This window comes from Homarus americanus, unplaced genomic scaffold (genome assembly GCF_018991925.1).
Source record: "Homarus americanus isolate GMGI-L3 unplaced genomic scaffold, GMGI_Hamer_2.0 scaffold48088, whole genome shotgun sequence".
NCBI classification, from domain to species: Eukaryota; Metazoa; Arthropoda; class Malacostraca; order Decapoda; family Nephropidae; genus Homarus; species Homarus americanus.
Window position 1 is genome coordinate 805001 of NW_024719965.1, and position 12214 is coordinate 817214.

At 36.7% G+C, this 12214-nt stretch overlaps 1 protein-coding gene across 2 annotated transcripts in view; it reads left to right on the forward strand.

The window, feature by feature from the left end:
- The first annotated feature begins 9660 nt into the window (after positions 1-9660).
- Positions 9661-12214, forward strand: part of LOC121860344 (PRELI domain-containing protein 1, mitochondrial-like) — a 31685-nt gene continuing 29131 nt past the window's right edge. The window contains exon 1 of one of the 2 annotated variants that reach the window (XM_042357425.1): positions 9661-9769. The gene's annotated coding sequence lies outside the window, so the exon portion shown is untranslated. The remainder of the gene's footprint in view (positions 9770-12214) is intronic. The other variant, XM_042357424.1, reaches the window with a different exon arrangement.

Sequence of the window (12214 nt, forward strand, 5' to 3'; positions counted from 1 at the left end):
ACAGTGCATCAGTTATGCCGCTGGAAAGGTTGTATAATTTAGAAAGAATCAGTCTTAGTGTTGATGGTGCAATGATTTTTGGTATGCTTGCAAACAGAAGGATTGTGATGCAATATGATATTAATACAATTGTGGTGTAAAACCATTTGTTTTAAAACCAAATAATATTTTTGTATTTATTTGTGATGTGTTCTGGTATGAATTATTTATATTAGTTTATGAGTCATTGTAAAAGAAAAACAATTTTATACCATAATCTAGTACTAAGGTTTCTCCTCCAGCTTCACAGATTTATACAAAATAAGGTGCTGTAATAAATGAATTTTGCTTCTTTGCCGCAGAGAAGCACTTTCAAGGATACTGAAAAATACATTTCATATTTGTATAAAACATGTTCTAAAGATGTACAGAATATGCAGCATATGCATAACTAAATATTAAGATCTCCAGCAATGAAATAGTGTATCATAAATAGATGTATGATAGTATATGTAGCATAAGAGCAGCCAATTGTAAAATATACTGTGTATTTGGAGACAGTTCTGCTCTTTATTTTATTTATTTTCCTTGTTCTTATAATCTGATTTTAAAGACATGAGGGTTAGGTAGTACCTCACCTTATTATAGATAGCAGCAGGATATTCTTTTTATAAGACTTCATAATCCTCATTGTCTTTAAAACCTCTTTGTCTATTTTGCTTTGTGCAAGGGAACATGAACTCGCATGTAGAATAGTCATATTTACAAATGCTAAAGGTTCATGTGTTAAACCTCGCAGCCATGTAAAAGTGACACGATAAGGGAGTTTGAGCCAATAATTATGGATAATTATTGGAATAACTGAATGTCAGAATATCAAATTTAATCAATAATAATATTGTAGTATGGGTTGTATTTGTAGACATTATGTAAGATTCTTCAGTCTATGTACCTGTACATACTGTTTCAAATTGAGGGCTCTTTTGTGATAGTTTAGCAATAGACGTACATTTGTTGTAGATTCCTGGTTCATGTTTGCATCTCTGTAAAAAGAGAGGAGCCCTTTTATGTTTAGTCACAAATGCTGCTTCATATCTTTTTTTTTTTCTTCTTTTAAAGTGACCAGTACGAACAGTGTAACTTACGATATTAATGGGGAGTTTTTCCATACTGTATTTTATGGACACTACCCTGTAAAGTATGTCCTTCTTTATTCATTTGAGATCTTTATATGTAAATACAATTTTATAAATGTTTCCGGTCAGGAAACTTGTGGTAGAATTATTTAAAAGATGGTTGTACAGTAGTAAGTGAAGAAAACAACAACATTCAGAAACTTACTCATAAGATCTTTACTCTGGAATTCAAGCAGAAATAATTATGCAGGTGAGTGAGAGAGAATGTGTATGAATGTGAGAGAAATGTGTTAAGAGAAATTTGTGAATGTGTGTGTGTATTCATGTACACATGCAAGCACATTTGGGCTCATACAAATGCATGTGTCATGATTGCCTGCATAAGATCGTGTTCAGTCTCGTTCAAGATTCTTCAAACACTGCTGGAGACAGCTGGCAACTCAAGGCCGTTTGTTTACTATAGTACGTAGTATTATATAATACGAAACAACAAAGCCGAACCATTAAATTAAGCAACGGGGAACTAAGTAACCAATCACTGATCACTTTTACATTTATTCATAATTTTTACTGCATACTATAGTAAATAAACGGCTTTGAGTTGCCAGCTGTCTCCAGCAGTGTCCGAAGAATCTTGAATGAGACTGTACATACCAGCAATATACTGTAAATTACAAAGGATACCTGAGTGTTACTGGATTACTTTTTAGTACTGTATTAACCTGAATATCACCACTGACATATTCAGTGTTACTACACACTATTATATTTATCCATCTCTGCTGATTAAGGGTGGCCAAATGCTGTTTGTTAAACTTGTATGAAATTTAACTAATGCAAATGTTTTCATGTAGTCAGGCTGATGAAGTCTTACAAGAATCTGTACCTATAAAGCAGTAAATTAAGAACATGGGTAAATTGTGAATTTTCTATAATATCATACTTTTTTATGTAAATTTTATAAGATGAAAGTGCAAATATAATTGCAGCTTTTAGATTTTCAGTTAGTTGTAATTTGGTAAACACTCTTGTCCTAACTGTAGTATTATGAATCAGTGTGGTATATTATTCAATTTTCTGACTCGACCAGTTCATTTACCACAACATTGTGCTTCAATGTACTGAATATTGATGTGACAGGAAAGAAAGTGTGCCACATATTTGTAAATTGGCATTGCTCTTGTTAAATGAAGTTTCTCTACTGACATCATGTGCAACCAAGTTAAATGTGTGCTGCTGTATAGGCTTCCATATTTCGGTTCAGCATTCTGTGATAAAACAATTAAGTTTGTGCTGTAAGATAATATTCATAATATTTTTTCTATGCTATTTTATTTTATCTGTATGTACCTGCTTGATACCCATCAAGGAGACTCTGTATTCTCTCTGATACTGTGTGTCAAGTTACATTTCTGTGTCCTAATTTTTGAATTGTTTAGATATGTAAGATGTCTCATGGAAGTTATTTTTTTGTCAAACATTGGATGTATTGAGAATGACTTTTACATGCATACATATAATTTAGACACACACACACACACACACACACACACACACACACACACACACACACACACACACACACATGCAAAATAGTCAAGTTCATATCAGCATATGTATGTCTTATCCTCAACTTGTAATAGTAATTAGTCAGTAAATCCAGAAAAGTTTCTTTTTCCCCTGTCTTTAAGCTCAAGTTTATGTTAAAGTTCATATTATGTAAATAGATAAATAATGTATATGCAATCTTACAGACAGATATGAAAAATCCATGCATATGCAAACGAATGTCTACTAGCACTTCCACTCAACTGTCCATATTTTGTAATAAATTTTCTCCATAAATTCTTGGTTCACTAAGATTTGTCCAAATATGAGATCTCAAGAATTTTCCAGAAATTCAGCGTGAGGATCTCTTTAGTCTGCAATTAGGTTGGACACACTAATATATTCTTTTTTGTAAGTGCTTTTGAGCAATAACAAGTTGAACATAATTAGAATATTTCTGGATTGCCTTTTTTATATACAGCATATTAATTCAAAGCAAGAAGAGCTCCTGGCCATAAACATGAATATTTTTTTATTTACTCTGTTGTCTTGTGTACCTCTGTGATCCATGTTTGTGAAAGTGAAAGATCATTCATATAAATTGATACTATATATATATATATACAGTATATACAAATATATATGCAATTTCTATATTTTCAAAACTTTTAGGCCACCTTAAAGACCTTGACAAATTTTGTAGTACCGATAACCTGCCTGCTGCTATCAGATCAAATGTTGGACTAATATTGGAACTGAATAGCAGGCAGACAATTTAACATATGCACCTCTGTGACTCGTTTTCTACAATCCTTCACACTCCTTTGTGGAACACTGCCATTCAAGTTGTACTTTTTGTACAACTATGGCTTTTGTACAGAACATGATGAATGAGTAAACACATTTTGATAAAATGTAATTTTATTTCCTGTAATCATAAAATGTACCATTATTCACCATAACCTCAGTCTTATTTTTTTTTTGTATGATACTCCAGTACTTTGTAGCTTTCAGTGACTCCTACAGAGAGGATACATCCCAGTTCTGTAAAAGAACCAAGATGTAACAAAGCTTGGTACTGTACCAGAATTTGTTTCTGCTTAGCACTCAAGCTGTTAAATGGTCTTCAACTGAATGTTTTTGATAAAAATACAGTACAGTATTACTGAGGTTGTTAAAATGTAATGGAATTCTTAGGGATAAGTATTAAAAAAATATATTATCTTGAAGGTGTACTGGCCATATTGAAGCCTGTCCTTATTTCAGGTTTATGGAATTTTATACTTGATCTTATGTTGACAGTATACAGTACTTACCCGGTAGTGATCTTAATAGTTTTCTCAGGAGATCAAAAAGATTCAATATCTGAATTAATTGGGGAAATTTGTATAAGAATGGGCAGTTGTGTCTGATTACAAAAGCCTCGCAGACTTAGATATACATTTCACTAAATGATATGTATGGATCTTGAATAAAAAAATAGCTGGTGGTTGAAATTACATTTGAGAGCAAAACTCACTGGTTGCTGCTTTACATTGAACCCCTTGAATATAGAGTAGTAGTGGATGTGCTGCTCATATGTAATACAGTACTAAGGAGATGCATGAAGCAACATTGGTTAATCAAAGAGATGTGTTTAGGTTTTGTTGTGGAGTAGATATAGTAACAGAACTCATTAGGTTCAAGAAAACTAGTATTTAGGTGATCCAATGGGAAACTTAACTGCGCATGGACACTAGAGCAATTGGATAAATTTTCCTGTAGTTAGTGTCATCAGCAAAGAAATGTGTGAAGTGAGAAGGAATGATGAGTAGATTTAGTAATTATTATGGAGTAAGAAGTGTCTTGAGGTACTCCAACATTGATGGGAAAGTAAACAAAAATGGGAACTGGCCACTGTTGTATATATACTGTATATTTTTTTTTGCAGGGATTAGCCCACCTTGGCACAGGTTACTGACCCACATAGGGGCCTAGGGGGCAAAAATGTACTAATAATAGTGATAATAATTCATAGTAAATAAAAATGTAATAAAAATACAAAATTAAAATAATAATATCAATAATAATAATAACAACACTAACAATAATAATAACAAAGAACCATAAAGAAATAAAAAAAAATCAATACTGTAGTGAGAAACAATTTATGTATGTTGTGTTGTCAAAGTAAGAGAAACAATTGAGACCCTGCAATTGTGTGTAAATGAGACAGAAAGTCACATCAGCAGCCTGTAATGTGGTTGGAGAGAAAGAAAAAATCCAGGAAATTAATGATTCACAAATTTCATGTCTGTTTAAATTATGCAAGTTTTCTCTCAAGAAGAAAGCCTTTAAAAGTGGGGTTTATTGGCTTAAAGACCCATTAAATTGCAGTGTGACTACAGTACAGGGTACTCTTAGGAATAGCTCTAGGCTTGTCAAAGCCCGTGGCAAATTGAATTTCAATCCTCTTAAGACTTAATCATTGTAGTAACTTTCATATTAATAAAAAAATCAAATATGGGATAGGAATACTGTACAGCACAAGATTTTTTTACTGAAAAATAAAAAACATTTAACATTTAAATAAGTACATTATCCAAAATATTTTTCTTGACTTTATACTAAGTATCCAATAAATTTGTGTCCCAATAGCTATGAGACATTCTATTTTGCATTACCATCTGGTCTTGCATAAAGATGACTGTACTGTATTTATTTATCATTTCACCCCTTAAAAGTTTATTAGCCATTCAGATGGTTGGTCAATCTAGTGTTAGTACAGGAGGAAAGTGGACTCTGGGAAACCTGTGGTGTTTGGTGGGGTCACACTGGATAACACCCTTCTCACATGTGTCCGGGCCAAGCAGGATTCAAACCCTTGATATACCTGTATTAGTGAGAGATAAGCATGTTACCCATGCATCACCAACAACCCCTTTTTGTGAGACATTTAACTTGTTTTTATCTGTATGCACCATTGCACAGCAGTCAGAAAATACAAATAAATGTGTTGGATAGTTCAAAAATATTAAGTTGATTTCAGGCAACTTGCAGCACTATCCCCATACCCATTTATACTTTGGCAGGCCAATTATTTGACTCCAGTTGCTTTGACTACTCCAGGCCTCAAAATGAAGTGCTCAGGGCAGTCCATGCTTCCCCACACTCACCCACACCAAGTCACATAACAGGTCAAGGTGACCTAAAGTGATATGAATTTGAAAGTATTAAGATTACTACATTTGGATGTTATGAATAAGCCTCCCAGAATCTAACCAGCTGAATACGAATGCTAAATTATCTTGAATTCCTCAGGGTATTATTTGGTGCATTATATTTGGATATGATGTTCTAGGCATAATTCTGTATCATGCCTGAAAATTTTGACTTAGAGCAATTTTTTTTTCCATTCTGCTCACAAAATCTGTCTAATGCTCCTGGACTAATGTGGTGATGTGTGAATCTGGTTTGTGGCTAATGTTTTGAACTTCAATGCAGGAAAAGTTCTGACCTGTAACAAATTTTAAATAACTAAATTATCTTTAATCGCTAATTATAAATTTATACAGCAAAATTTGTTGGCCTGTCCAGTCATAAATTTACAACCCTTTCACCCACCCCTTTGGAAAACGATTATGATATGGCACTGACACACACACACACACACACACACACACATATATATATATATATATGTACTGTACCAGATTTACCTTATGGCCTTCACAACAAATAGAACGAAATACTTTTTCATGCAGAGGATAATAGACAAGACGAACAGTCTACCAGCTGAAGCCATGTATAGTAGATCATAACTAGTACCTGTAGTGTGATTCATAAAGGAAGTCATCTTTGCAAGGGAAAATTTCCTCATCATTATAAAAGTGACAGATTACGAAGGTTGGTTGGCATAAGCCCCCCCCCCTCCCCACCAGGCACCTTGAGTGAGGCCTTACGGACGCACTTGTTAGGGTGTTTGTCGATCCTCAAATGTATGTCAAAGTCCACTCAGAGGATTGTTATGTAATCCAGGAGTGGCAGAGGCACCTCCCCAAAGAGGATTCTATCCTTTATGGCATGGGCAGCTGCCGGGGAGTGGGATATCGCCATCGTTCGCTTTTTCTGATGGGCAGAATTCATCTGCCAATGTCTATCCCACCCACAGATCAGCTCCAACTACTGGTTTACCCTCTGGTGGGGATAAAAGCACAATAGGGTGCAATCATCAGCATAGGCTGATACCGCTGGCATTTGTTGTAGGAGGTTGTCAATATATATGTTCCATAAAATCGGCCCAAGAACAGTCTCGGGAGGTCTGACCGTTGAAGACAACTCTGAGGGTCCTCCCTTGCAGGTAATCTGCCAGAAGCAGGAGAAGGTTCCCCTGGATTCCCTTCGCTTGAAGCTTCTCCAGGAGGCCCCCATGCCACACCAGGTCGAAGGCCTGTGGTATGTCAAGGGCGATCAGGAGGGTGTCCAGACCATTGTCCAGCCCAACCTGCCAGTCTCTGGAGAGGAGCAGCAGCAGGCCTGAGGTGGATCAAGCTCATCTTAAACCAAACTGCTGGTTAGACAACATATTGTCAAACTGGTGACACACTTCCTTTGTGACTAGTTTCTCAAATTTCTTGCTGACTACAGATAATAGTGATATTGAATGGTAGTTTCCTGGATCTGACTTCGATCGCTTCTTATGGACAGGTACTGTTGTGGAAATGTGTTCCTGCTCCCCCTGTGCTAACCCGTGTCTCCAAACAGCTAACCTATATGACCTACAGTATAGTAACGCTATCCCTCAATCACGTCCGTTGTTACATGACCAATACCCATTCATTCATAAATAGTGATACTACTGCAACGGCGCTGTTTGGAGTCACGGGCAACCACAGGGGGTGTAGGAACACATTTCTGCAACTGTATTGTCATGGTCATGGTGGCACGGCTGGTCTGTTTGAAACCTCATGATTCATATTATGCTCCACTCCCACAAAACATATGGGAAACTAGTGAGTTATCCTCAAGAAGAAATGCATTTTCCCTAGCTTAGGTGCTATCCATTTTCCCTAAAACCTAAAATCAACCTCTTTACAAAGTAAATTTTAATGTGTGTGAGAACGTCATTGTTTTGAGTCAACTGGCTGGCTGGCTGAGCCGCGGCTCAGCCAGCCAGCCTGTGTTGACTGTCCATCTTGTTTTAACGTAGTTGAACGTCTTATGTATCAAATGATACTGTAACGCAACTGGGCGTTTTCCGTGTCGAATGATCCATTTCTTCCCTTGCCAGACATGTTTTATGACATTTTGTATTTATGACTTCAGTCACTTCTTGATGCTCCTTCCTCGTCTATCAGTCACTGTATGCGTTGTTGCCAGTGCCGAGGAGCAGTAGCCACCAGCAGGACGTCTTTATTACAGCCGGATTAATATCTGAGTGCGGAATGCTCCAGGGAGGGAGTGTGGGGTAACTAATTTGCTCTCAAGCACCGCCCTGCAGCGGCATCAGAGTGTGGCCGCACAGCATTTACTTTGAATACCAAGGGTGGAAGCCTGATGTACTCACCCTAACAGTATATGCTAATAATTCTTGTGTGCATTATTGTAGATGGGTTATCGGGAATACAACTGTCCTAGGTTGAGTATTGAGACCATAAATCTACTATTACCAGTATTATTGTTTGTGATGTATGTGATAATGTGAGTAAACCAGCTGTACTCACAGCTGAAATGTGCTAGTATATGTTTCCCTGTTAATCAAGTAATAGCATGGTGCTTTAAGTAATACCATGTCATGGTCACAGTTGTATTGTACCAACATTCTGTTTATACCTCTGGATTCATATTATGCTCCACCATCCACAAAACATGTGGATATCTAGACGGTCCGTCCCTCGTAACAATCTTCAAGAGTGAAGTGCTTCCCCATCTGGAGTACTGTCTGGTCCCCGAGATATATACTCGGGACTGTCTGTTGATTGAAAATGTTCAAAGGAAGGCCACCAGAATGGTGCCTGCACTTCGGCACCTCAACTACCCTGAGAGATCGGAGCGCCTGAAATTGCCTAGCTTATACTTCAGACAGGCAAGAAGCCACCTAATTGAAGTGTATAAGTATCTCAAGGAGCACTACTCAGTCGAGTTTCCTTACTTGGAGCTGGCGGACGTTCGCCCCACAAGGGGTCACAGCTCAAGATTGAAGAAGCCGCAGGTCCAAAAAACTGTAAGGGCAAACTTTTTCGGAGTGAGAGTTGTGAACTCTTGGAACAATCTACTAGAAAGTGTTGTGTCGGCACCGAGTGTGAGCTCTTTCAAGACCAGACTTGACCAACACTGGAGCAGGTTCAGGTACATTCAGGAGCTAGTGCATGCCCAGTACTTGCCAACAATGCGTAACAGAGACGTGCACAAGCGGCTAACGAGCCGATCAGTGGTGAAGAGAATAAAAAGTAAAGTAGCCACAACATAGAAAATTGTTAAGGGAAACTTTTTATGAGTGAGAATTGTGAACTCATGGAATAATCTGTCAAAGAGCGCCGGGCCGGGCCCAGACAGTGTAGTCTCTTGGGAAGGACTAGGTTAATATTCGTTTTTATCCCATTAGGTATTTCGGTCCGGGGGGCTGGCGACCCCCCCTCCGGATAGGTATGTGGCAATAGAAGGTTAGGGTAGTAAGTTAGCTTAGATTAGGTTGCCCCCCCCCCCACATAGGTCATGGGATAAGAACGATTTTTTTTATAAAGGAATATAATATTCCTATTCCTTACTTCTGGGTAGTAGGTCTAGACCGATAATGTTCATAAAATAGCACGAACTTTCTCGCTCAACCATTTATTTTAATTAATGTTCCTCTTTTGGAAGCATATGATTCTATGTCATTTTTCGTTACGGTAAATTCGGTAAGGTTTATTAATGGAATTTAAAAGGTAAATTGGCTTAGTTGTTTTGTCTGTGTTTTTTTGCCTTTTAAAGTTGATTATTAAAATATTCACCCAGTAACATCGTCCATGTCAAGCATTGGCGATGTAAACATGGTAGTGGTAGGAGGCGCCACTCAACCTCCACACTACTATTAACATAAATTTTATGATAGTATTAAATGGTCTGTGCTTCTTACTTGTAGCAAGGTAAGCAGAGTTTTGGGAGATCACTCACGGAAAAAAGGCGAGATATTTTTCCCGTAATGGGTGCAATCAGGCAGTAAATATTGCCGACTCAGCCGACAACTGTAGTACTGTATAGTGTGCTTCGGGGCCGGTCAGTGATAACCCGGTGTGTGTTAGTATTGCTTGCTGGAGTTATATTTTATGTTATACAAATTGTAATTTGTGAGGTGTAATCAAGAAAATTTTTGCCAGGCTGTTTATAGGAGACGAGATAAGATTTGGGTGTAGATAGACGACCTTGGACGTCACAAGAGTGGTCCAAAGGGCCTAAGTGTAGCCTTACCAAACAGAGGTACAGTACATATAAGTAGTAGAGTACAAGGTGAAATGGTATTTTTATATTAGTGCACCGTCTTATCTAACCGAACCTAATCAGGGGTCCGACTAATTACCCAAATGTAGCCGCAATGAAGTCAAATAATGGTCCTACATGAATAAATCGGACTGCTAATCACTTCTCAACTGGTATTTGGTGTCACGAAGTCACAAAAAATTAGTAAACTTAATTTAATCTGAGTTAATAGATCGAGTGCATGTACCTAACCTAACACAACACAACTCAGATTAAATTAAGTTTACCAATTTTTTGTGACTATGACACCATTTAATAATCGAGAAGTGATTCACAGCCCGGTTTACGCTTGTAGGACCATCATTTGACTTCATTGCGGCTACATTTGGGTAATTACTCGCTCCCTCGGTACATGCACGCGATCTATTAACTCAGATTAAAGCAAGTTTTCCAATTTTTTGTGACTTCGTGACACCAAATACTAGTCGAGAAGTGATTAGCAGTCCTATTTATTCATGTAGAACCATTATTTGACTTCATTGCGGCTACATTTTGCTACATTTGGGTAATTAGTCGGACCGCCTAATCAGGGGTGTCCAAAGGGGGAGGAGCCCCCTGATTAGGTTAGGTTTGGTTGGTTTTTGGTGATTTTCTATGGTTTTTTACACATATTTCTAATACCCAAAAGAAAGAACGGTGCACTACTATAAATTGACCGGTAAAATTATCGTTTCGGACATGGACCTATTTTCCGAAGGTCAGAATCGTTCAAAACACAGCAAAAACCACTAGTAAAACATAATTTCAACTTAACCTAACCAAAACTAACCTATGGTAAACCTAAATTTGCTGCATGACCGAAACGATAATAATACCAGAAAAAAATCGTTGGTAATAGTGGAGTAGATGATTAGCACCAGAAATAACTGGAGATACGAAAATTAAATCAAGGTTGCTTACTTATGTTTTTTACCATGCATTATTTGGTTTTAGTCTTTTAAGCCTTTATTTTAATTTTGTGTCATGACCTAAGCTGTTGCATCACCAGGGATGTAATTAGCACAAACAGTCAATCAACGAGAATGCATGGATCCTACTAGAACCTGACCTAACCTTACCTAGGCTGATAATTAGAAGTTGCCAACACCTACTGAATATTTTGAGTCATATAGGGAAAAAGAGAAAAAAATAAAAATAATTTATTCTATAGCGTTTCCGTTGGAAATTTATATTTTCAAATACTTTAACCGATAAAATTACCCACAATATTAGAAGTTCAAAGTGAAAAATGTAGGGTAAAATACTTAAAAAGAACACCAAACAAACCTTGAAAACCTTACTTAAACTTGTAAAAATGTTAAGAATTACTTTCGAGTTTATAAATCCCTCCTCATCTGAACATCAAAAACATCATCATATACTAAACACCAAAAACAGGAATAAGGTAAACTTTATATTTTTTAGGATTTTTAAAGGTTAGGAAACATTAGAACGGTCAGGGTTTCAAAGTTTGTTCAGTGTTTTTTTTTTTCTGTGTTTTACCCCACATTTTCCTCTACTTTAAACCCCTGCCCACTTTGGAGAAGTAACATTGTGGGTAATTTTATCGGTTAAAATACTAAAAAAATATAAGTTTCCAATGCAAATGCTATACAATAAATTATTTTTATTGTTTCTTTCTCCCGATAAAGGGTGATTCAGCAAAGAGTTCATTAAAATGGAGGATGAAATCCTTGGGTAATTCTAAACCACAATGTCTCTGGTAAAATGTCAGATTCTGCATAGTTTCCATGTTACAATACATTTAAGATGTTGCATTAATGAGAGTGAATTAGATGTGAATCTGACATCTTACCAGAGACATTGTGGTTTAGAATTACCCAAGGATTTCATCCTCCATTTTAATGAACTCTGCTGAATCACCCTGTATAAGACTCAATATACAAGTAGGTGTTGGCAACCTCTAAATATTTACCCTTACCTAACCTTACCTAACTTCCTAACTAGTGCATTGTTGTATTTATTTTCTTACTATCATCCAAACACCTTCTCTAGAAAAATTTAACAAATTCAATCTAATATAAATCCTGGGAATTTCTATGAACAGTACTACC